At 41.0% G+C, this 22,990-nt stretch overlaps 1 protein-coding gene across 3 annotated transcripts in view; it reads right to left on the bottom strand.

Moving 5' to 3' along the window:
* Positions 1-22,273, bottom strand: part of FBXO34 (F-box protein 34) — an 82,511-nt gene extending 60,238 nt beyond the window's left edge. The window contains 1 exon segment of one of the 3 annotated variants that reach the window (NM_001266246.1): positions 22,193-22,273. The gene's annotated coding sequence lies outside the window, so the exon portion shown is untranslated. 3 annotated transcript variants of the gene reach the window in all.
* Positions 22,274-22,990: the final 717 nt, after the last annotated feature.

Genomic DNA, 22,990 nt, shown 5'->3' with positions numbered 1-22,990 from the left:
ACGCCTGTAATCCCAGCACTTTGGGAGGCCGAGGTGGGTGGATCACGAAGTCAGGAGATCGAGACCATCCTGGCTAACACGGTGAAACCCTGTCTCTACTAAAAATACAAAAAATTAGCTGGGGGTGGTGGCGGGCGCCTGTAGTCCCAGCTACTCGGGAGGCTGAGGCAGGAGAATGGCGTAAACCCGGGAGGTGGAGCTTGCAGTGAGCCGAGATCGCGCCACTGCACTCCAGTCTGGGAGACACAGCAAGACTCCGTCTCAGAAAAAAAAAAAAAAAAAAAGAACTGACATTTTAAAAGTACTAACATCTACCCTCCCTCTCACCCAGAAGAGCAGAAGAGCCAAAACATTGCTATTGGGAGTCCAATCTACTATGCCACAGTACCTATGGTAGCTAACTAAGAGGTCTCTGCTATCTAAGACTTCATCAGGTGGTATGGGGAAAACATGCATATATATCCTTTCTTTTAATGTTCCCATTTCCTACTTTAAAAGTAAGTACAGGCCAAGCACAGTGGCTCACGCCTGTAACACCAACACTTTGGGAGGCAGAAGGGTCTTGAATCCCAACAGTTCAAGACCAGCCTGTGCAAAATGGCAAACCCGTATCTCTACCAAGAAAAATACAAAAATTAGCCAGGCATGGTGGCGTACGCCTGTAGTCCCAGATACTCTGGAGGCTGAGGTGTAAGGATCACTTGAGCCTAGGAGATGGAGGCTGCAGTGAGCCGTGTTGGTACCACCACACTCCAGCCTGAATGACAGAGCGAGACGCTGTCTCAAAAAAAAAAAAAAAAAAAAGGTAAATACAGCTTATAATACTACCCAGTGGCATAGAAAATTACTATGAAGTTTTTCCTTAAGTCCCAACCAAAAGCTCACAGAGTTGAAAATATAATTAAGGACACCTAACATTCTAGTTTTAAAAATTACAGTTTAAGCAGAATACATATTATGCAATGTATCTGAACCCATTTAGCAATCGGAGAATAAAAAGAAAATAAAAAGAATAAAAACAAAAAATATTACATGAAAAGAACCAAAAATATATATTACTTTCTTTTTCCCCATTAGGTTAAAGGGTACTTTAAGATCAGTTAAAAATATGTTTCTGAATGTTAAGAAATGTATGTGATAGAAAACAGGACCAAAGAAAATTAATGCTAAATTAACCTTATACATGAATTGATTTTTTTTTCTTTTTTAAAGAAATGAGGTATTACTTTGTTACGCAGGCTGGAGAGCGGTGGTGCAATGACAGCACACTGTAACCTTCAACTCCTGGGCTCAAGCGATCCTCCCATCTCAGCCACCCCCATACAGCTGGGAATACAGGTGCACACCACTATGCCCAGCTAATATTTTTTCTAAAGATGGGGTCTCCCTATGTTGCCTAGGGTGATCTCAAACTTCTGGGCTCAAGCAATTCTCCTGCCTTGGCCTCCCAAAGCACTGTGATTACAGGTGCATGTCACAACACCTAATTTTTGGGGTTTTTATTAGAGATGGGTTCTTGCTATGTTGTCCAGGCTGATATCCAATTCTTGGCCTCAAGCAATCCTCCCCACCTCACCTCCTGAAGTGAGGAGGCACGAGCCACTATGCTCAGCCCTAATTTACTTTTTAATTAAAAAACTCCTAAAAAATACATTATTCCCGTTTTCCTGTCAGTTTACTGTGACATGTTTATGAGTAGAAGGGTTTCTCATCGACCTTTAACCATCAGTCTTCTGTTACAACTGGCCTACATAAAATGAAAACATGCTGCATATGCTTCACCCAACTAGCATTACATTAACTAGCTGTGCAATCCATGCTTTCTAGGTATCATCAGTATGTAAGGGTAGAAGTATTTTCTCTACCTACATGTCCTATCAGGCAAATTAGAGCTACCCTCTGTCACATTTTTACCTGTGAAATTAGCAAATACAAAAATTGTGTCAGCAAGGATATGAGAAAATAAGTGTATTGTCCAACTGCAAATACTCTTTGATCCAGTAGTTCCCCTTCTAAAAATTTATCCCACAAAACACCATCTGAGGCCAGGTATGGTGGCTCATGCCTATAATCATAGCACTTTGGGAGGCCAAGGGAGGAGGATCACTTAAGGTCAGGAGTTCAAGACCAGCATGGCCAACATGGTGAAACCTCCTGTCTCTACTAAAAATACAAAAAAAACTAGCCGGGCATGGTGGCAGGTACCTGTAATCACAGCTACTCAGGAGGCAGAAGCAGGAGAATCATGAACTCGGGAGGTGGAGGTTGCAGTGAGCTGAGATAGTGCCACTGCACTCCAGCCTGGGCAACAGAGATTCTGTCTCAAAATAAATAAATAAATAAAAATAAATCTGAACAAGGTTATTCACTGCAGCATTGTTTATAATGGGAAAAAAAGATAATAAAGACTGCATTTCTCAACCTCCTTTGCATTCAGATGTGGCTATGACACTACGTTCTAACTAATGAAACATAATTCAAACTGCTATGAAGTGACAACTTCTACAAACCTTCCTTTAAAAGGGTAACATAGAACCTCTGCCCTTTCATGCATCCTGCTGCTCAGAATGGGCTGCAATAGCTGGAGATCTTGCTAAGTCAATGAGGACACAGGCAGCATACACAGAGCAGTATTAGTATAGAAAAAGGCCAATCAGAAAAGTGATAGTAGGGGGTGATGACCTCACTGAACCATGCACTTAGTATCTGTGCATGTTACTGTATCCATTATGCCTCCATTTATTTTATTTATTTATTTATTTTTTGTTTTGTTTTATTTTTTTTGAAAGAAGTCTCACTCTTGTCCCCCAGGCTTGAGTGCAATGGCTCAATCTCGGCTCACTGCAACCTCCGCCTCCCAGGTTCAAACGATTCTCCTGCCTCTGCCTCCCAAGTAGCTGGGATTAAGGTGCCTGCTACCACACCCAGTTAATTTTGTATTTTTTAGTAGACAGGGGGTTTCACCATGTTGGCCAGGCTGGTCTCAAACTCCTGACCTCAGGTGATCTGCCTGCCTCCACCTCCCAAAGTGCTGGGACTACAGGCATGAGCCACCGTGTCTGGCCAAATTATGCCTCAATTTAAAAAAAGCAGAGTAAGAGAAAAACAGCACACCATGAGTGCCAGATGAGCCCTAAATCACCTACCTGAACCTTCAAGAGAAAAACACTTTGTTGTTGTTTGAGTCGCTGTTAAGTTTTCTATCACAAATACACTCTTCATATACCAATATGTAAAGAATTTTAAAACTACTGTTAGTAAAAAAAACCAAGCTAAGAGTATATAGAGTATGCTACCAAACTTGTTTCTTTTAAAAAGGTAGACAGTGGCTGGGCCTGGGGACTCACTCCTGTAATCCCAGCACTTTGGGAGTCCAAGGCAGAATAATCCTTGAGTCCAGGAGTTCGAGACCAACCTGGGAAACAAAGTGAAATTCTGTCTCTACAAAAAAAAAACTAGCTGGACATAGTGGTGTATGCCTGTATTCCCAACTACTTGAGAGGCTGAGGTGGGAGGATTTCTTGAGCCCAGGATGTTGTGGCTACACTGAGCGGTGATCATGCCACTACACTCTAGCCTGGGGCACAGAGTGAGACCTCTTTCTTTCTGTCATATATACATACATACGTACATATGTCGAAAGAAAGAATCTTATACTGGAAGAACAGATAAGAAACTGGTAACATTGGTTGCTTCCAGAGAGGGGTAAAGTGTGCCCAACAGACAGGGGAAGGAAGAAAACTCGTCATTTTTGGCACTTTTTGTGTTTGAATCACGAGAACATATTATTCAAAAAGTAAATGTTCTTCCATCCTACTAAAATATAAACTTTCTTGAAATTTTGATATATGGAGATTTCAACGATTTGAAGGTCTGTATTAGATTTTGGTTTTGAAATACTTCCACACTAAAGTAATTACCCAAGAACTACTAGATACAAAAATAACAAAATTTAAAAATGTTGGAAGGGGGGGAAAAAAGAGAGGGCAAGAACTCTGAATCGTTTGAGAGAAAAGGGCAAGAAAACATTTTAACCAAAAAGAGAAGCTTTGAGGTCATTTTGCTGCTTGAAATATGTATTATATATCCTTTTTCTGTTTTGTTTTTTGAGACAGAGTCTCGCTCTGTCGCCCAGGCTGGAGTGCAGTGGCTCGATCTCAGTTCACTGCAACCTTCACCTCCCAGGTTCAAGCGATTCTCCTGCCTCAGCCTCTCGAGTAGCTGGGATTACAGGCATGCGCCACCATGCCTGGCTAATTTTTGTATTTTTAGTAGAGATGGAGTTTCACCACGTTGGCCAAGCTGGTCTCAAACTCCTGACCTCAAGTGATACACCCACCTCAGCCTCCCAAAGTGCTGGGATTACAGGCGTGAGCCACCATGCCCAGCCCTATATTTTTTTTTTTTTAATTTCTCATCATTTGCTCTTAGGGTAAAACAAACAAAGCAGCTAGCTAAATCAAATCGTCCAACAAGCCTTTTCTCTGATTAACTGAAGAAATCATTACAAAAGGTTCTTTCTTGCTAGAGGAATACAGTTTCTCAACCGTTACAAGTAGGATCATTTGAAAGTCTATGAATCAGATTGAAATAAAATGAGGATTTCTGAAAAATGTATCAAACAGGCCGTACATGGTTTTCTTTTCAACACTATTTTAAAATATGTGAATATAAATTCGTGCCTTTTTCATGGCATAAATAACATAACAAGAGTTATTCAAAATCTAACTACTCTTAATTAAACCATTTAATTTTGCAGTAGCCCAAGTCTTGGACTATTTTTTTTCCCAGCTATGATTAGTGTATGTAATTTTATTTTCCATTTTTTTGTACTTATTTCTATGTAATGATTATAATTTAAATACACAAAATAAAAAAAAAATCCTTTTAGAAATTTCCACAAAAAAAATTTTGATTTTCCTTTTGGAAAACCTTGTTTCTCACACCAATGCCAAAAGATGACTAACCACATCATAAGGTAGAAGTCATGAAGCATAAATTATTGATCCATTCACGAGGTCAGGAGATCGAGACTATCCTGGCTAACATGGTGAAACCCCGTCTCTACTAAAAATACAAAAAAAAAACTAGCCGGGCGTGGTGGCGGGTGCCTGTAGTCTCAGCTACTTGGGAGGCTGAGGCGGGAGAATGGCGTGAACCCGGGAGGCGGAGCTTGCAGTGAGCCGAGATCACGCCACTGCACTCCAGCCTGGGAGACACAGCGAGACTCCGTCTCAAAAAAAAAAAAAAAAAAAAAAAAAATTATTGATCCATACCAATTACAAGTAACTTCTTAAGCAATAAATTATATTTAAACCCACAAAGGAAACATCATTTATACCTCCTGGCTGATAGTACAGGTTGAGAATCCCTAATCCAAAAATCTGAAATCCAAACTGGTTCAAAATCCAAACTTTTTGAGCTCCAACATGATGCCACAAGTGGAAAATTCCACACCCAACCTCATGTGACAGGTCACAGTCAAAACACAGGCACACAACAATGAAGATGACAATGTTAACACAGCAAAAAAAGTGCTTATTGCCGACATGATGCAAAAGCATGATGGGCTTATTAGAGAACTAGAGCAGCATGCATTCATAACAAAACAAATCATGCTGGTTTATAAAATCAAAGAGAGACTTGTAAGACAAAAACTGTTGTTAATGAGACAAGTGACTCCGGAGGAAATATTTTTAAAAGCCATGTAGCAGAATGCCTTGTGTTCCCTAGAGGCCCCATTTCCTGGTCCCTCAATTGATTCTGATGTTTCTTCCGGCCTTAATAAAACAAACAAACAAACAAAAAATGTCCAGAAACCTTTTAATCAAAAAATAACATCATAGGTGGAGACTGAAAGCCTAACCTTATTTGCTGATGCTGTTGCTTAACAGCAGTTACAGATATTCTGGTGATGCTATTGTGCTTAGTTACCCTGAACACATTATTATTCCACTATATTAATGGTATGTCATTCTTTTTACTGTTATTTTTTACTTTTTTCTTATACTTACGTGTGAATAAGTAAAAGAAAATGACCGCTTATCAGTAGCATATAAATTCAGTTGACTGTGATGGTGATGCCAAATAACTACAGACTATGCACGTAAGTGACTAAGATTGTGACACCTTTGCTAACAGTTCAATGTACACAAACTTTGTTTCCTGAACAAAATTATTTAAAATGTTGTATAAAACTACCTTCAGGCTATGTGTATAAGATGTAAATGATGCTGGGTACAGTGGCTCATGCCTGTAATCCCAGGACTTTGGGAAAGAGGTGGATCACCTGAGGTCAGGAGTTCAAGACCAGCCTGGCCAACACGGTGAAACCCCATCTCTACTAAAATACAAAAACTAGCCAGGTGTGATGGCACACCTGTAATCTCAGCTACTTGGGAGGCTGAGACAGGAGAATCGCTTGAACCCTGGAGGCGGAGGTTGCAGTGAGCCAAGATCAAGCCACTGCACTTCAGCCTGGGCGACAGAGCGAGACACTGTCTCGAAAAAAAAAAAAAGGGTAAATGAAACATAAATGAATTGTTTCAACATGGGTCCTATCTCCAAGATATCTCATTGTGTATATGTGAATATTCCAAATTCCAAAAAAAATCCAAAATCCAAACCACTTCTGGTCCCAAGCATGTAAGATAAGAGATATTCAACATGTAGTACAAACATCAAATTGTTTTGAACAGGGTTGGAACAAACAAAATCACTTATCCTTTAAAAATCCTTAGTAACTAGTGTGGAAAATTCGTGAGGGGCTTACAATCATTAACCCTATCAGAGTAAATGCTCCTGACGGCAAAGACTACACTTTCCAATACAGTTATGTGTATTATTCTATAAAGCAGAATTTCAGCAACATAGACTAAAGGAATATTCAAATGTAGAAGACTCAAAGTAGGCACACTATTAGTATTTGGTAAGTAAACTGAACAGGAGTTTAAAAACAAATACAATGCACAAGGAAATAAAATTAAGCATTATTTCAAGATATCTACACTACAGCCGTACAATGCAAATGACAAATGTCTTGAAGAAGGCCAAAAATTACACCGAGGTTCATTAATGAAGGCTTGATATGGTTTTCTTCTAAAGGGAAAAAAACTAAGTTTGTGTCTGCCAAGAACACTAAATTGAATTCACGTTGAATCTTCAAGAATATCACTGCTACTTTAACAAAACAAGAAGTCTAACATCCTTTAAAAGTAGAAACATGGGAAATTACACTCATTTTTTACAAATTGGGAAGGGAAAGAGGTAGAGATTAATTTTCTCTTCTAAGTTATCAATTTGGAAGGGAAAAAAATGAACTAATCAAATTTTCATACAGTATTATCCATGAATACTAAATAAGCAGTATAAATACAAGCACAGGCGTTACTCAAATTCAATTCTAACCAATTTTGACTGAATATCTGACTTATGCAAGACTGAACTTATGCAAGAGTCCAAAATCTTAACACTTTAAACAGGAATTCTCACTGGATTATGACTTCAGTAACACCAACATGTATTTAAATCATAGCCATTAAACATGAGAAACATGAACAAGTGTTCAGTTCAACAAGTGTTCACTTAAAGGAAAACTTGAAACACCTGAAAAGACCTTTAATGAAATAAAACTGGAATGTTTAAGTAGACCAACAAATGAGCTGGCAGGAAGATTTTAATTGCTAAAACTGTTATCTTTTAAAGAGGCATGTTCTCCTTCTTGTTATGTCCCTTAAAAGGGGATGGCAGAAATCCCATGAAATGTTCATAAAGGAATTTTTTTTTTTTTTTTAAGAGATAGGGTCTCACTATGTTGCCAATGCTGGACAGCAGTGGTTATTCACAGGCACAATCCCACTACTGATCAGCATGGGAGTTTTGACCTGCTCCGTTTCCGACCTGGAGACCTCCCTTCACCCATCCTTAGGTAACCTGCTGTTCCTAAACTCCCGGGAGAAGGAACAATTTTTTTTTTCTTTTGAGATGGAGTTTCGCTCTTGTTGCCCAGGGTGGCGTGCAATGGCACAATCTCAGCTCACCGCAACCTCTGCCTCCTGGGTTCAAGCAATTCTCCTGAATCAGCCCAAGTAGCTGGGATTCCAGGCACGCGCCACCATGCCTGGCTAATTTTGTATTTTTATTAGAGTCGGGGTTTCTCCATGTTGGTCAGGCTGGTCTCAAACTCCCAAACTCACATGATCCGCCCACCTTGACCTCCCAAAGTGCTGGGATTACAGGTGTGAGCCACTGCACCCAGCCGGAACAATTCTTAAAAGAAGCTTTACAACCCCTCATCTTTGCAATTTTTTTTCTTTTAACCTCATTTGGCCAGAAAGAATGTTCTCTGCATTTTAAAATAGGACCATTAAAAGCAAGATAAACATGGTAAAGATTCACAAAATAAAACAAGACAACTGCAATAAGAACCAAGGTGAGGCCAGATATGGTGCTCAAGCCTGTAATCTCAGCACTTTGGGAGGCTGAGGCGGGAGGATCACTTGAGCCCAGGAGTTCAAGACCAGCCTGAGCAACGGCGTGAAACCCTATCTCTACAAAAGATACAAAAATTAGCTGGACATGGTGGCACATGCCTGTAGTGCCAGCTACTCAGGAGGATGAGGTGGAAAGACTGCTTAAGCCTGGGTGGTTGAGGTGCAGTGAGCTGAGAATGCACCACTACACTCTAGCCTGGGTGACAGAGAACCTGTCTCAAACAAACAAACAAAAAGTAACATAAACAACATTTTAGGTAACCACAAACACTCGAAATCCAGAGGCTACGTCCCTGAATCAAATAAAAAGAGAAGAAAATAAATCATTTGCTTTTTTTTTTTTTTTTTTGAGATGGAGTTTCACTCTTGTTGCCCAGGCTGGAGTGCAATGGCACAATCTCAGCTCACTGCAACCTCCAACCCCTGAGTTCAAGAGATTCTCCTGCCTTAGCATCCCGAGTAGCTGGGATTACAGGCATGCACCACCACACCCGGCTAATTTTGTATTTTTAGTAGAGACGGGGTTTCACCATGTTGGTCAGGCTGGTCTCAAACTCCTGACCTCAGGTGATCTACCCCTGTCGACCTCCCAAAGTGCTGGGATTGCAAGCGTGAGCCACCACGCCCAACCCATATACTGTAATTTTTAAGTGTAAAAAAATTGTATACCCTACAGTCTTAAAAATATATGCAATTAGCACTAGGCATGGTGGTGCACGCTTGTAAGTCCTAGCTACTCGAGAGGCTAAAGCAAGAGGACTGCTTGAGCCCAGGAGTCTGAGGCTGCAGTAAGCTATGACTGTGCCACTGCACTCCAGTCTGGGCAAAAGAATGAGACCCTATCTCTAAAAAAAAAAACCACACACACTTAGAATGTAAAGTTACATTTTAATTTTAGGAAAAGTTGTAACTTCCTACCAGCTAATAAAACAAAAATGTGAACTCTCCAGTAAAGTTAATTTTTTTGGACTTTAATAACCAATTTTATTATATTTACCTAAAGGGGGGAAAACACAAAGTGTTAAATAAAAAGAATAAATTCTTGGCCGGGCGCAGTGGCTCATGCACCTATAATCCCAGCACTTTGGGAGGCCAAGGCAGGCAGATCACGAGGTTAGGAGTTCAGACCAGCCTAACCAACATGGTGAAACCCCATCTCTACTAAAAATACATTAGTCAGGCGTGGTGGCAGGCGCCTGTAATCCCAGCTACTCAGGAGACCGAGGCAGGAGAATCGCTTGAACCCAGGGGGTGGAGGTTACAGTGAGCCAAGATCGCACCACTGCACTCCAGCCTAGGTGACAGAGCGAGACTCTGTCTCAAAAATAAATGAATGAATGAATAAATAAATAAATAAATAAATAAATTCTTAAAGACTGCTATTTGCCAAAGAATATAAATAATATATCTGTAAAATTATGCTAAAAGAAAAAGTGACAGAAATTAACTAATGCGCTTAATACCTGGCATATAAAATACGCTGTAATAAATCGGCTGTGAAATTCCACAAGTTAAAAATGTTGGTGTATTTTTTTAGCTTTTTATCAATCTAATCATAGCCTATGTTAAGCAAAATACAGCAAAGAAAATGTTAAATGAAAGACGATTCCTTAAAGCATAAAGCTCTACGGCCCTCTCTGGACTTTTTTTCAGGAAATATTTTGATAGTCCTTTGTTCCACAAATGAGCTAAAATATAGTGATGATGGTAGAGTTCTTCATCCAAGAAAGAAGACAGTCTGAACAAGAGAAACCTATTCCCTAGGGTTAAAGTGACTGGAGTTTGTAAAAAGTACTGACAACCTCCAGAGAATAATCCTGATGACTGAACTTGAAATAAAACCTCTTGCCCTACTTTGGAAACAAGTTTGCCTCTCCTGGTTTCTGGACAATAAAGAAAAAGTGTCCTCTGAGACTACCTTATGAAACTCAAATTTCATCTTCAGAAACTCCAGCTAATCAATAATTCCCTATTCTGTAGTTCCAAGAATGATTCTACAGTTTCAAATAAACTATTCTATAAACAAAATCTTTTTAATTGTCATAAAGCAAATGAACACCAACTCCTACAAATGAATCTGCTAAAAAGCGTCTAAGTAAACAAGCAGAGTACAAAACACAGCAACTGCTTTTTTTTCCAGAGACATTGTCTAGAGTCACTCATTGTCTAGAGACATGGTCCAGTGTATGACATACAATCATCAGTTTTCCTACAATACAGCCTTCAACAGAAATAGGGCGACCCAAGGCCCTGGCAATAGAACTGTCTACCCACCAAGAAGGTTGAGAAAGACACAAAATCGGCATGTGGCATGTGCCCAGCCAGACTTCGAAGCGCTTGTGCTCTGAGATTTAAAGTTCTTATAAGGTTGTCTACAAGGAAAAAAACATGTCAGCAGGGCCTATCGTGGTCCGATGTGTGCTAAATGAGTCCATGACAGGATCAAGGGTGTCTTCCTTATCAAGAAGCAGAAAATCATTGTGAAACTGTTGAAAGTACACAGTCAAAAAGCTAAATTTGGCCGGGTGCAGTGGCTCACGCCTGTAATCCCAGCACTTTGGGAGGCCGAGGAGATCAAGACCATCCTGGCCAACATGGAGAAACCCTCTCTCTACTAAAATACAAAAAATTAGCCGGGCATGGTGGCACACGCCTGTAGTCCCAGCTACTCGGGAGGCTGAGCCAGTGGAATCTCTTGAACCCAGGAGGCAGAGATTGCAGTGAGCCGAGATCGAACCACTGCACTCTGGCCTGGTAACAGAATAAGACTCTGTTTCAAAAACCTAAACTAAACTAAACTAAACTAAACTAAACTAAAATAAATAAAATAAAATAAAAATTTAAATTTAAAAAAAGCTAAATTTAAAAATGAAACTTTTTGGAGTAAACAATTAATTTCAAAAAAACATAAAGCTACAAATTTACATAGCCCAGCTATGTCCTTTCTAAAGATAAGGAGAAGCCAAGTCTTCAATATGTGCCTATAATTCAGGGATAATATATGAAGCTTAGAATTTATTAGGGGAGATAAGGCTCATTGTGTGTGAAACAAGGAGCAACAAGCAACAGCATACAATGAAATGCCAACGTGCTGAGTGGCTAAGTACTCAATACACACACCATAGGAATGTGGGAAATGGTAAGGATGTTACAGAGGGATTGGTGAGTCCAACAAGGTTTTATGGGAACAGACTTCCCAAAACAGATGTCATATTTGGAGAAATGAAAGGAGAAAGCAAGGCTGAGGAAACTGCCTGAATACCAGGTTTACGGCAGGGAGTCCCAGAAAAGGGAGAGGAAGGGTGGGCCTATCTTATGACGTCTAAACCTAGGCAGGTTTTCATTTGGAGAGTAATATCATCATCCCACTGGAATTTTTGTCCAACTAACCTGCCAACTGTGTATAAGACTGAAGGGGGCAAATATAGAACTATAAAAAACCATCACAGACACAATTACAGAAATCTAAATTCACAATGATCATTGGTCTAGATCTGTGCTATCCAATACAGCAGCCACTAGCCACATGTTGCATTTGGCAGCTGAAATATTAGTAGTCTGAACTGAGATGTGTGTGTGTGTTTTTTTTTTTAAGGAGGTGGGTCTCGTTCTGTCATCCAGGCTGCAGTTCAGTGGCACAATCATTGCTCACCATAACCTCAAACTCCTGTGTTCAAGAGATTCTCCTGGCTCAGCCTCCCAAGCAGCTAGGACTATAGGCATGGGCTATCATGCCCAGAGGGATATGCTTTAAGTGTAAAATGCACACCAGATTTCAAAGATGTTATATGAAAAAAAAGACTAAACTATTTCAGTAATTTTTATATTGATTACAATGTGAAATCATGTTTTGCATATATTGTGTTAACATATTTTTAAAATATTTTTCATCTGTTTCTTTTTTTCTTTTTTAATGTGGCTAACTAGAAAATGTTAAATTACATACATACAAGGTTCATATTATAGTCATCCCTCAGTATCCATGGGGGATTGGTTCCAGGACCTCCCATGGACACCAAACTCCGTGGATGCTCAAGTTCCTGATATAAAATAGTGTAGTATTTGCATATAACCTATGCACATTCTACCGCATACTTTAAATAAACTCTAGATTACTTAAAATACCTAATACGGCCGGGCGCGGTGGCTCAAGCCTGTAATCCCAGCACTTTGGGAGGCTGAGACGGGCGGATCACGAGGTCAGGAGTTCGAGACCATCCTGGCTAACACGGTGAAACCCCGTCTCTACTAAAAAATACAAAAAACTAGCCGGGCGAGGTGGCGGGCGCCTGTAGTCCCGGCTACTCGGGAGGCTGAGGCAGGAGAATGGCGTAAAAACCCGGGAGGCAGAGCTTGCAGTGAGCTAAGATCCGGCCACTGCACTCCAGCCTGGGCGACACAGCGAGACTCCGTCTCAAAAAAAAAAAAAAAAAAAAAAAAAAAAAAAAAATACCTAATACAATGTAAATGCTATGTAAAGAGTTACGCTGTACTGCCATGACAAGAAAAAATATCTGTACATGTTCAATACAGATGTAATTTCTTTTCCTCAAGTATTTTCCATCTGAGGTTGGTTGTATCCATGGATGCTAAACCCACAGATAGAGGGCTATTTCTACACAACAGCACTGCTCTACATAGTTATCTCAACTTTTCTGATTCTCCCATCTCCATTTTTTAAAACATTTTTAACATGTACCCACAAATATGAAATATGATATACATGTACCACTGTACATGATATATATATATATATACACATGATATATACACATGTACCACTGTGTGTGTGTATATATCTACATACCACTTTTTACATGATATATATACAGTAGTACATGTATATATATCATGTACTAATATATTTTACATACATATAAAATGCACATAAATACTAGTAGAATGAGAAGAACAAACAGAAGTTTCAATATTTTTCTTTCCACAATCCAATGGACTAATCCACACACTACCACACTGGAGGTTTAAGATATTATCAAAGAGACTAAACAAAAAAAGGCAAATGCAAATGAAAGTTTCACTAAAACTTAATGACTGGTTGACCATGGAAGTAAAGGGAGAGGATGGACATAATGCTATTTGCTACTCAGTATCTACTGGCTCTTTTTTTTTTTTTTTGAAGGGGAGGGGCACTTAGCAAATCTTCCAGATCCTGCCATCCGCTGCTTCTCAATTTTCCCTTGGAAATCCACTTCCTCTCCCATGATGCTACTTAGGAGGGAATGACCCCCAGCTCCAGAGGTAGGCCCAGGCTCGCTCAACTAATTAGCAAATCCTATTTCTCTTGCTTTAATCATTGATTCAGAAATGACAACATAACCCAAAGTCAATGAGACACAAGAATACATTTCTTGAGCTTCCAGAAAGAGAAACTCTCTTCTAGCAGTGGTTCTTAAGCTGAGGCTCACAGACACTCCAAGGGTTTATATACAGAATTCAGGGTGTCTTTAAACTCAGATGAGAAAAACAAGTTACATCTTTAACCTCCAACTGAAATTTAGCATTTCCTTTTACTGTGAATTCAGCCAACACACCACAATAGTATCATATTAGCAATATCTGTTCATTTTGTCACCAGTAGAAATCACAGATATTTATTTTCCTATCACATGATCTTTGGTTGCAGATACCTCCAAATAGTGATAATACTCATCACCACTTGGAAATTATTAGACCCCACTAAATATATACATATTATGTATATATGTATATACAAATATACATATATTTATATATATTTTTATATATATACACACACATATATATATATATTTTTTTTTTTTTTTGACGGTCACCCAGGCTGGAGTGCAATGGCACAACCTCGGCTCACTGCAACCTCCATCTCCCGGGTTCAAGCAATTCTCTGCCTCAGCCTCCCAAGTAGCTGGGATCACAGGCACTCACCACCATGCCCAGCTAATTTTTGTATTTTTAGTAGATGAGGTTTCACCACCTTGGCCACGCTGGTCTCCTGACCTCATGATCCACCTGCCTCAGCCTCCTAAAGTGCTGGGATTACAGGCGTGAGCCACCACGCCTGGCCTTCACTGAATCTTTTTATAAAGAAACAGTGTGAACATGGTGGCTCATGCCTATAATCCTGGCATTTTGGGAGGCCAAGGCAGGAGGATGGCTTGAGCCCAAGAACTTGAGACCAGCCTGGGCAACATGGCGAGACCTCATCTCTACAAAAAAACTTAAAAGTTAGCTGGGTGTTGTGGTGTGCACCTGTGGTCCCAGCTACTTAGAAGGCTGAGAAGATTACTTGAGCCTACAAGGTTGAGGCTGCAGTGAGCCGTGTTAGCACCACTGTACTCCAGCTTAGGCAACAGATCAAGAACCTGTCTCAAAAAAAAGAAACAGATATTACCAACAATTTTTAAAAATACTTTTATAACTATATTTTAATGTAACTAGTTTTCTTTGTACAGTAGTCCTATATATTTTCCTCTGGACTTGACAGCATGAGGATGTAGCGCTTGAGCTGCAACAAACGTGAATACAAAGGGACAAAACCACGGAAGCTGAGCTCATTAAATAAAGGAAGAGAAAGATGAAGTCTGATCACATAAGTGTAACCGAATCAAGCTTCACCTTTGGAATTTTTAATATTGTGAGCCAGTGAGTTTGAGTTGGTTTTCTGTTATATCAGCATTAAAAAATCTAAATGATACAGTTTTCAATAGTTTCTACCTCCAAAAACTAGAACAATACCCATGCCTTTGGACTGAAAAAGAAAACTTAGAAAAGCCTTAACTTTGTCACAATGAGGCAATTGGGGAAAATGAGTTCAGTTCCTCACAAACTGAATGTACTTCAGACTCAACACTCCAATCAAGCTCTCACATGCACTTCCTGTTTTATATATAGGCAATGCTAAGGTTTCACATATGACCTAAGTATGGGCAAGCAGACATACCGCATAAGACACAGAGAACAGAAAGTACAGTCCTACCCAAGGAAGTTAAAGTTCTGATGGCAGCTTTCTGATTCAACAACATGGTTCTCAGTCGTGTGGTGGCAGTAGCCCCCTTGGCAGGCAAGCTCTGCAGTGTCATTCAGGGGTTTGTTTCTAGAAGTTCAGACTAATCTGTTCAAGCAGCCCACTCAAAGTTTACAATCTCTTTCTCTCAATAAATCCTGTTTGCTGTAACTGCTTAAAGCAAACGCTCTTGCTACATGATCCTGAATAAGTCAAAGTAAAAAGGGATATACAAAAGAAGCATCTTCTTAGTAGTCAAAAACCCAACAAGAGTTAACAGTTTATGAATAAAAATGTAGGCATGACTTGGATAGAATTATAACTGAGAAGTTATAATTACCCAAAAGGTAAGGGCTGGATTATAAGAAGGAATAAAGGTTCAAGAACAGAGCGTTAGAGAGTCTGGATCTGGAAGAGAAAGAATCGTCAGAAAAGCTGAGAAATTAGAGATAAGCAAAGAACTAAGAGAAGAGAGAACTCAAAACACGAAGTCTTCTATACAACTAAGTACCAAAGATGACAAACAGGATAAAGATTTAACAGAAAGATCTGTGAAAAACATTACTTCCTTCCTCAAAAACTATCACTGGGTACAAAATAATACTCAAACTCCTTCCAAAGCCTGGACCCAACCACCTTGCCTGCTACTGTTCCTTTATGCAAAAGCTTCTAGTCAGTCTTTAAAAAAATAAAAATAAAAAATTCTTCTCTGGATCCTTAAATAAAGGCCTGTCCTTGTTCAGTCAGGCTGCTATAAAATACCTTACGTTGTGTAACTTTTATACAACAGAAATTTACTGCTGACAGTTCTGGAGACTGAGAAGTCCAAGATGAGTGCACTGGCAGATTCAGTGTCTGGTGAGGCCCTGTTACTCAGAGATGGCACCTTACAGGATGGAAGGGACAAAGAGCTCCTCAAGCCTCTTTTACAAGGGCATTAATCCCACTCATGACTTAATCACCTCCTAAAGGCCCCAGCTCTTAACACTATCACACTGGAGATTAAGTTCCAACATTTAAATTTTGGAGGGACACCAACACTCAGACCTTAGCAAGACCCACTCCGAAGAAACTTTCCTCCTCTGAATTCATGTAACATTTACTTACCTCTCTTCAGATACCTAATTAAAACCCAAACTAAGCCCATGGTACATGCCAGTTACTCAGAAGGCTGAGGATCGCTTGAGTCCAAAAGTTCAAGGCTGCAGTACACTATAATCAGGCCTCTGAACAGCCACTGCACTCCAGACTGGGCAATATCTAGTCTCTTTAAAAAAAAAAAAAAAAAAGCAGTCAGGCATGGTGGCACACACCTGTAGACCCAACTACTCAAGAGACTGAGGAAGGAGGATGGCTTGAGCTCAGGAGCTCAATGTTACAGTAAGCTACAACTGCACCACTGTACTTCAGCCTGGGCAACAAAGCGAGACTGTCTCAAAAAAACAAAACAAAACAAAAAATTGAATCACAGAGAGAGCAAGGGCTATATTCTTCATTTCTTTATACTCTGAACACCAATCACAATGCTACCCTAATGTACTTCTAACAAAGCAGATCATTTGAACAAGTAGTTTCAGAAGAAAGTAGTAGAAATAAGACTGCAGGAGATTAAACAGCTAATGAAATTAACCTACAAGGTGCCGGAAGGAACTTTTTGTGGTGATAGAATGTTCTATATTTTGACAGGGATATATGGGTTACACAGATGTATGAACTTGTTCAAACTAACAGAATGGTATAAGATTTGTACATTTTACTATATACAAGTTTTGCCTAAAAACAAGTAAACAAATTTAATAATAGGCATCGGGAAATGTCTAGGTGTAAAGTATACTTTGAAATACAACAAAAACAAAAGGATTGATGAATGGATAGACCGATAGATAGGCAATAAAGCAAATATAGCAAAATATGACTAACGATATAGGGATGGTGAGTATTTAGGTATGCAATGTACAAACAATTCTTTCCACTTTTCTGTAATGAATGAAATGTTTCACTATAAAATCCTCCAGAAAGAAAGCAAACACTGGAAATGAAGGCTGTGAGAGGCTTGCATATTTCCCAAGTTCATCAATTAAAGAAAAGGATTGACTTTAAAGGAAAAGAAGGTAAATGCGAAAGGAGAACAGGTATTCGGGTTGTCTCTGCTTCTAATTTTAGACTGCCTATACAGACTAGTTCTGGCCTTGAGCACTTGTTCTTGCCTCTGAGGAAGCCCGAACTCACTAAGTTCCATTCATTCTAGCACAATCTCAATCTGTGGTATCTAGATCCTTTGTCTTGGGCTATAATAAGCTATTCCCTATTCTTTTTAACTGAGTTTCTAATACCTCCTTAAACTGACCTTTAACTAACACCTCTGGCCAATCTAGCATAACATAAATAGTTTATCCTTTTTTTTTTTTTTTTTTCCTGAGACAGAGTCTCGCTCAGTCACCCAGGCTGGAATGCAGTGGCGCGATCTCGGCTCACTGTAAGCTCCAACTCCCGGGTTCACACCATTCTCCTGCCTCAGCCTCCCAAGTAGCTAGGACTACAGGCACCCGCCACCATGCCTGACTAATTTTTTGTATTTTTTTTTTTTAGTAGAGATGGGGTTTCACCATGTTAGCCAGGATGCTCTCGATCTCCTGACCTCATGATCCGCCCGCCTCGGTCTCCCAAAGTGCTGGGATTACAGGTGTCAGCCACCGCGCCCAGCCAATAGTTTATCCTCTTGACCCAACTCTAGCCTCTCACACCCAAGACCCACCAGGGCAATGTTAATTTGTTTTAAGGGTCCTTGCAGCAAGGACATTTCATCCCCGTGTCACAGATCCTGAGTATGCGGCACAGAAATCCTCAAAAAAATGTTTGCTGGATGAATGAAATCCATACCTAAAAATGCAATAACCACACTTACATAGCACTTAGTTTCATATTTACAACTATACTATATGGAGGGTAGGAAATGTACATGTTAGGTTTCTGAAGCTGAATATTTTTAAAGGGACTAATGAGAGCCTCTTCTGTGGAGCATTAACTAGAAGATGGAGGTTGGAATGAAAGGTTGATAAGTTCTTTTAACCAACACTAAGAAACAACTACACTGTATTAATGCTCTCCTGGAAAATACAGTATGTCATCAGCTTCAAAATACCATAAGCATTAACTAAAGGGGAGAAGATAAATTATGCAAAGATAAGAACTGACAGGAATTCAATTTCCAGATGACCTAAATGCATTTCAAGTTAATCTGCTCTTTTTTGTTTTTGTTGCTTCCAAAGGACTGCAGATTATGCACTTGCTGAATTTTGCCTTTGTCACACATGACCTAACAAGGAAGGCATTCATCATACCATAGTAGCTTCCCTCAAGTATCTGGTTCTAAACAGCTGCAAATTTTGGATGATAAAACTAAATGATGTCTCTAAAGATAAGTACGTTCTCTCCCAAACAAATACTAAAACAAGATTAAAATTTACTAGAATATAAAAACTGTCAAATTAAGCTAAACATAAATTAAGTTTAAAAAATAAAGTAAAAATTTTGTAAGAATTTAAATCCTAAATGTTAATAAAATAATTGATCCAATAAACATATCCTGAGGAATTTCTACAATACAGTACTCTCATTCTTGACACTTGCTTTTATCCATCAGAAAGATGCCACATAACAAATGACTGTTTAATTTAGTGCCTTCAAATTACATAAGTGGATGACTTAAAATAATAAACCAATCTCAAAATTAATTTCCATAAAACCATCTATATGAAGTAAAAGCTGCTTCCCAGACCCAAAACTGGAAAGCACGGGTGAAAAATATCCTGCCAAAAATAGAAACAGACTGTAAAAATGTTTCACACGAGTTATGGCTTGTTAGATAACTGCACAACAACACTCACTAGCTGACTTTTTAAATATCTGTCATTGTTCCTCAGTCACATCAGTATGCCCTACGACATGTATTCTTCACCTATTAACTCATTTTCCATGAGGAAAAAGTAAAACTTCGCAATTGCTAAGCAAAACAGAGGGGAAAAAAGCACTGCCAAAGAGCAGGTGTCTCCTTATCAGCTGTAGGTCTTTCTGGTTTAGTCTGACTTTCATCCTTTCCCATTAATACTAGTACACCTGGCCGGGAACAGTGGCTCACACCTGTAATCCCAGCACTTTGGGAGGCTGAGGTGTGCGGATCATGAGGTCAGGAGTTCACAACCAGCCTGGCCAACACAGTAAAACTAAATACAAAAATTAGCTGGAAATGGTGGCACGCGCCTATAGTCCCAGCTACTCGGGAGGCTGAGCCAGGAGAATCGCCTGAACCCGGGAGGCAGAGGTTGCAGTGAGCCGAGATCGTGCCACTGCACTCCAGCCTGGGCGACAGAGCAAGACTCCGTTTCAAAAAAACAAACAAACAAACGAGTACACCTAACTTACAGAGAGCCATGTAGCCGGCCCCAGAATGGCTACCACTTGGGAAAAACACATGCAAGTTCCATTTTGGACCCCCTTCAGTTGCATTACATAGTATCTTGCCAAGACTCTTTCATCTTCAAGAGAAGGTTGACTAACTCTCAATATCAGCAGTTTCATATTAATTCAGGTGCCTCTCAAGTCTCTGGTTATCCAAAGGCTCAAATTTGTATCTTTTATACAAAATTTTGTATACAAAGTTTGTATATACAAAAAATAATTTGTACACAGAATTGTATCTTTAGGGACTTCACTCAACACTGTCAGCATAAAATTCCTAATTTCTTAAAAGAAGGAAGAAAAAAACAGAACAACTTTCAGTAGTGCACACAATGCTGTCAAATTCCCAAGGTTGTGGTGAGGATCAAAATAAGATGTACAGAAAAGCCTTGTTTTGTGAACTTCCAGTCAAATCCAACAGTACCTAACAGGGGTGAATTTTTGCTTTTATTTCCTGCCTGAAAATGGGCATAACTTCCACCTGCATGTTGATGTAAAACCCAGAGAGACAATATGTTATCAATCACCTTTAAAAGACAAATGGGGAGCAGGAAGTATTGAGAGAGAGAGAGAGAGAAAAAAAAAAAAACCCTACCATTACAAGTCAAGGTCAGTGAGGAAGGACTAAGGACTTCTACTCAAGCTTCCTGCTAAAGACACCAATTGTACCTATGCTTCAATTTTAAGCCATCTACCTTTTGAACTAGATTCCATTTACATTATTCTACAAAGAGGAGGAAATGAAAAGTACTGATATGCTGGAATACCTGAAGAGGGTCAGTTACTACGACAAGTGACTAGCTTCTCTTCCAGTTTAGATCTCTTTTGAAAGCTTTGGAAGAAAAACAGCATTCATTGACAAATCATTTTTTTTAATTCTGTAATTTCATATTTAAAAGCACTAAAGACAAAATGTTAGTTAACTATCCAGACAAGCGGTCCTGGAATATGTTATTATATTAAGTTACAGCCGGGTCTTAGTAAGAAAGCAAGAAAAAGGTTTGTTGCTGACTTCTAAACCATGGTAGCAAGGGGTGGTAGCATGGTAGCACAGGGTAGGATAGGGACAACCTGGATAAATTAATTCCTCAGGTAATTATTATTTAAGACAAATGTTGGATTAATTCAAACTCCTCCCTCCCTTTACAACAGAAAAAAAAGAAAAAAATCATGTAAGATCCACTCTCCCTCCTCCTAGCCATTTGCTAACAAAAAATGCTAACAAGCAGATAGATGTCCAGTTTAAAAAAAAAAAAAACAAAAGTAAAGCAAACTGATTTATCAGCACTAGAAGTGGTTCTCTTTTTTTCAGTAATTCTGATCACAAACCATCAAACTATGAATTTAGCTTCCTAAAAGGCTTTTTACATTACACCCTCCAAAAAATCTCCTACCTTGACTTAAATTTTTCTAAATCAAATGTCTTATACTAAGCTGTACTCGAAACGCTTGCTGGACAAGAAGTTAAAGAAATTGACAACTATTACATTAAAACTGCAAAATGCTGATATCGAACAACTTTCGATTCAAATTCACTGCGATTCCAGGCGTTCGTGGAACACAACTTCCTTTTTCTCCCCTGCGGGTCCCCCCGGCCCTTCCGCGAGCCCAGGTCCCCGCCCGGGCCTGCGGTGACATCCCAGGACCCATCTACTGACGTCACAGACATGCGGACCCACAGCTCTATGACTTCACCGCGGACTGGGGACGAATCGCAGTCGGCTTGCGCCAGCCCAGAGGCTGGGGAGGCGTCCGAGCCTCCGTCCCGCCTCGTCGCCGAGGAAGGTTAAGGACAAGCGCCAGCTCACCTGTGCTGGGGCAGGGAAGGGCAGAGTGGCCGAGCGCGACAGGGGCGAGGCGACCCAAGTCCAAAGGCTGACTTCCTCACCGCCCGGGGTCCCGTAGGTGGGAGCGCCGGTCCGGTACCCGCTCACGGCCTATCTGTGATCTCCTCGGCTTCAGCCGGGACCCGGGACCCCGCTCCCTACCCGCCCGACCCTCCGTGGCCCGCGGGGGCGCTCAGCGCCCGGGCCGTGCGTGCGCGCGGGGAGGGCCGCCCCGGAGGAGGCGCAGGCAGCCGGGTCCCTGCCCCGGACCCGCGGGCGGCGCCCCCGCCCCCACCCGCCCGGCGCCCCGGGAGCGCAGGCAGGCGGCGGGAGGGGGCGGGGAGCGGCCACGGTGGCCGCCGCCGAACCCCAGCCGCGCGGCCCTTGCGCCACGCCCCACCCCGGCCCGGACTCACCTGCGCTCCTGCCCCGGCCACGGCCTGGACCGGGGCTGCACCAGCCCGATGCAGTGGCGGCGGCGGCAGCGGTGGCGGGAGGCCTGGCTCGCTCCCCACCGCTGAGGCGGACCGAGCACCCAGCACGGCGCGGCGGCGCCCAACGCTCGCCCCGAAACCCATTTGTTTGGCTAAAACGGAGTGACGTCACGCGCCGGCCCAATCGACGGTTGGCCGGGGGAGGGGCCACGGAACCAGGGTGTCACGGCGCCCCCTGCCGGCCACTGGGGGCGGGAAGGGGGAAAGTGAAAAGGGAGACCTCCTGGATGACGCGTCTGCGGCCCCCAAGTGGTAGAAAATAAGTTTGAGCACTACTGTGGGGAATCAAACCCCCCAGGCCAGCCAGAAGGGTAGTGATGCCAGGGTTCAGTCAGCAGACATGTCAAGTTTATGAATATTCGTGGGTAGACCTGAAGCTATAAATGGTCTCAGATACTATTAGATAACCTAGTAGACCTGGATCCCCATCTTGGTTCTGCTGCTAGCTTGGAAGGCTGGGGTTCAAGTTTCAATTTGTGAAATGACGAAATTGGAAGGGTCCCTTCTGACTCTCTTTCCCATGCAAATCATGGCAGGGATACCTGTCAGAAAGTAGATAAACGTTGAGGTTGACACCAAACTGTTAAAGTCTGTAGAAGCTTAAGGACTGGTTAATGATGGACATAAATTTTTTTTTTTTTTTTTTTTTTTGAGACGGAGTCTCGCTCTGTCACCCAGGCTGGAGTGCAGTGGCCGGATCTCAGCTTACTGCAAGCTCCG

Source organism: Macaca mulatta, chromosome 7, assembly GCF_049350105.2.
Source record: "Macaca mulatta isolate MMU2019108-1 chromosome 7, T2T-MMU8v2.0, whole genome shotgun sequence".
Lineage (NCBI taxonomy): Eukaryota > Metazoa > Chordata > Mammalia > Primates > Cercopithecidae > Macaca > Macaca mulatta.
This window is presented reverse-complemented; position numbering and strand designations above follow the sequence as displayed.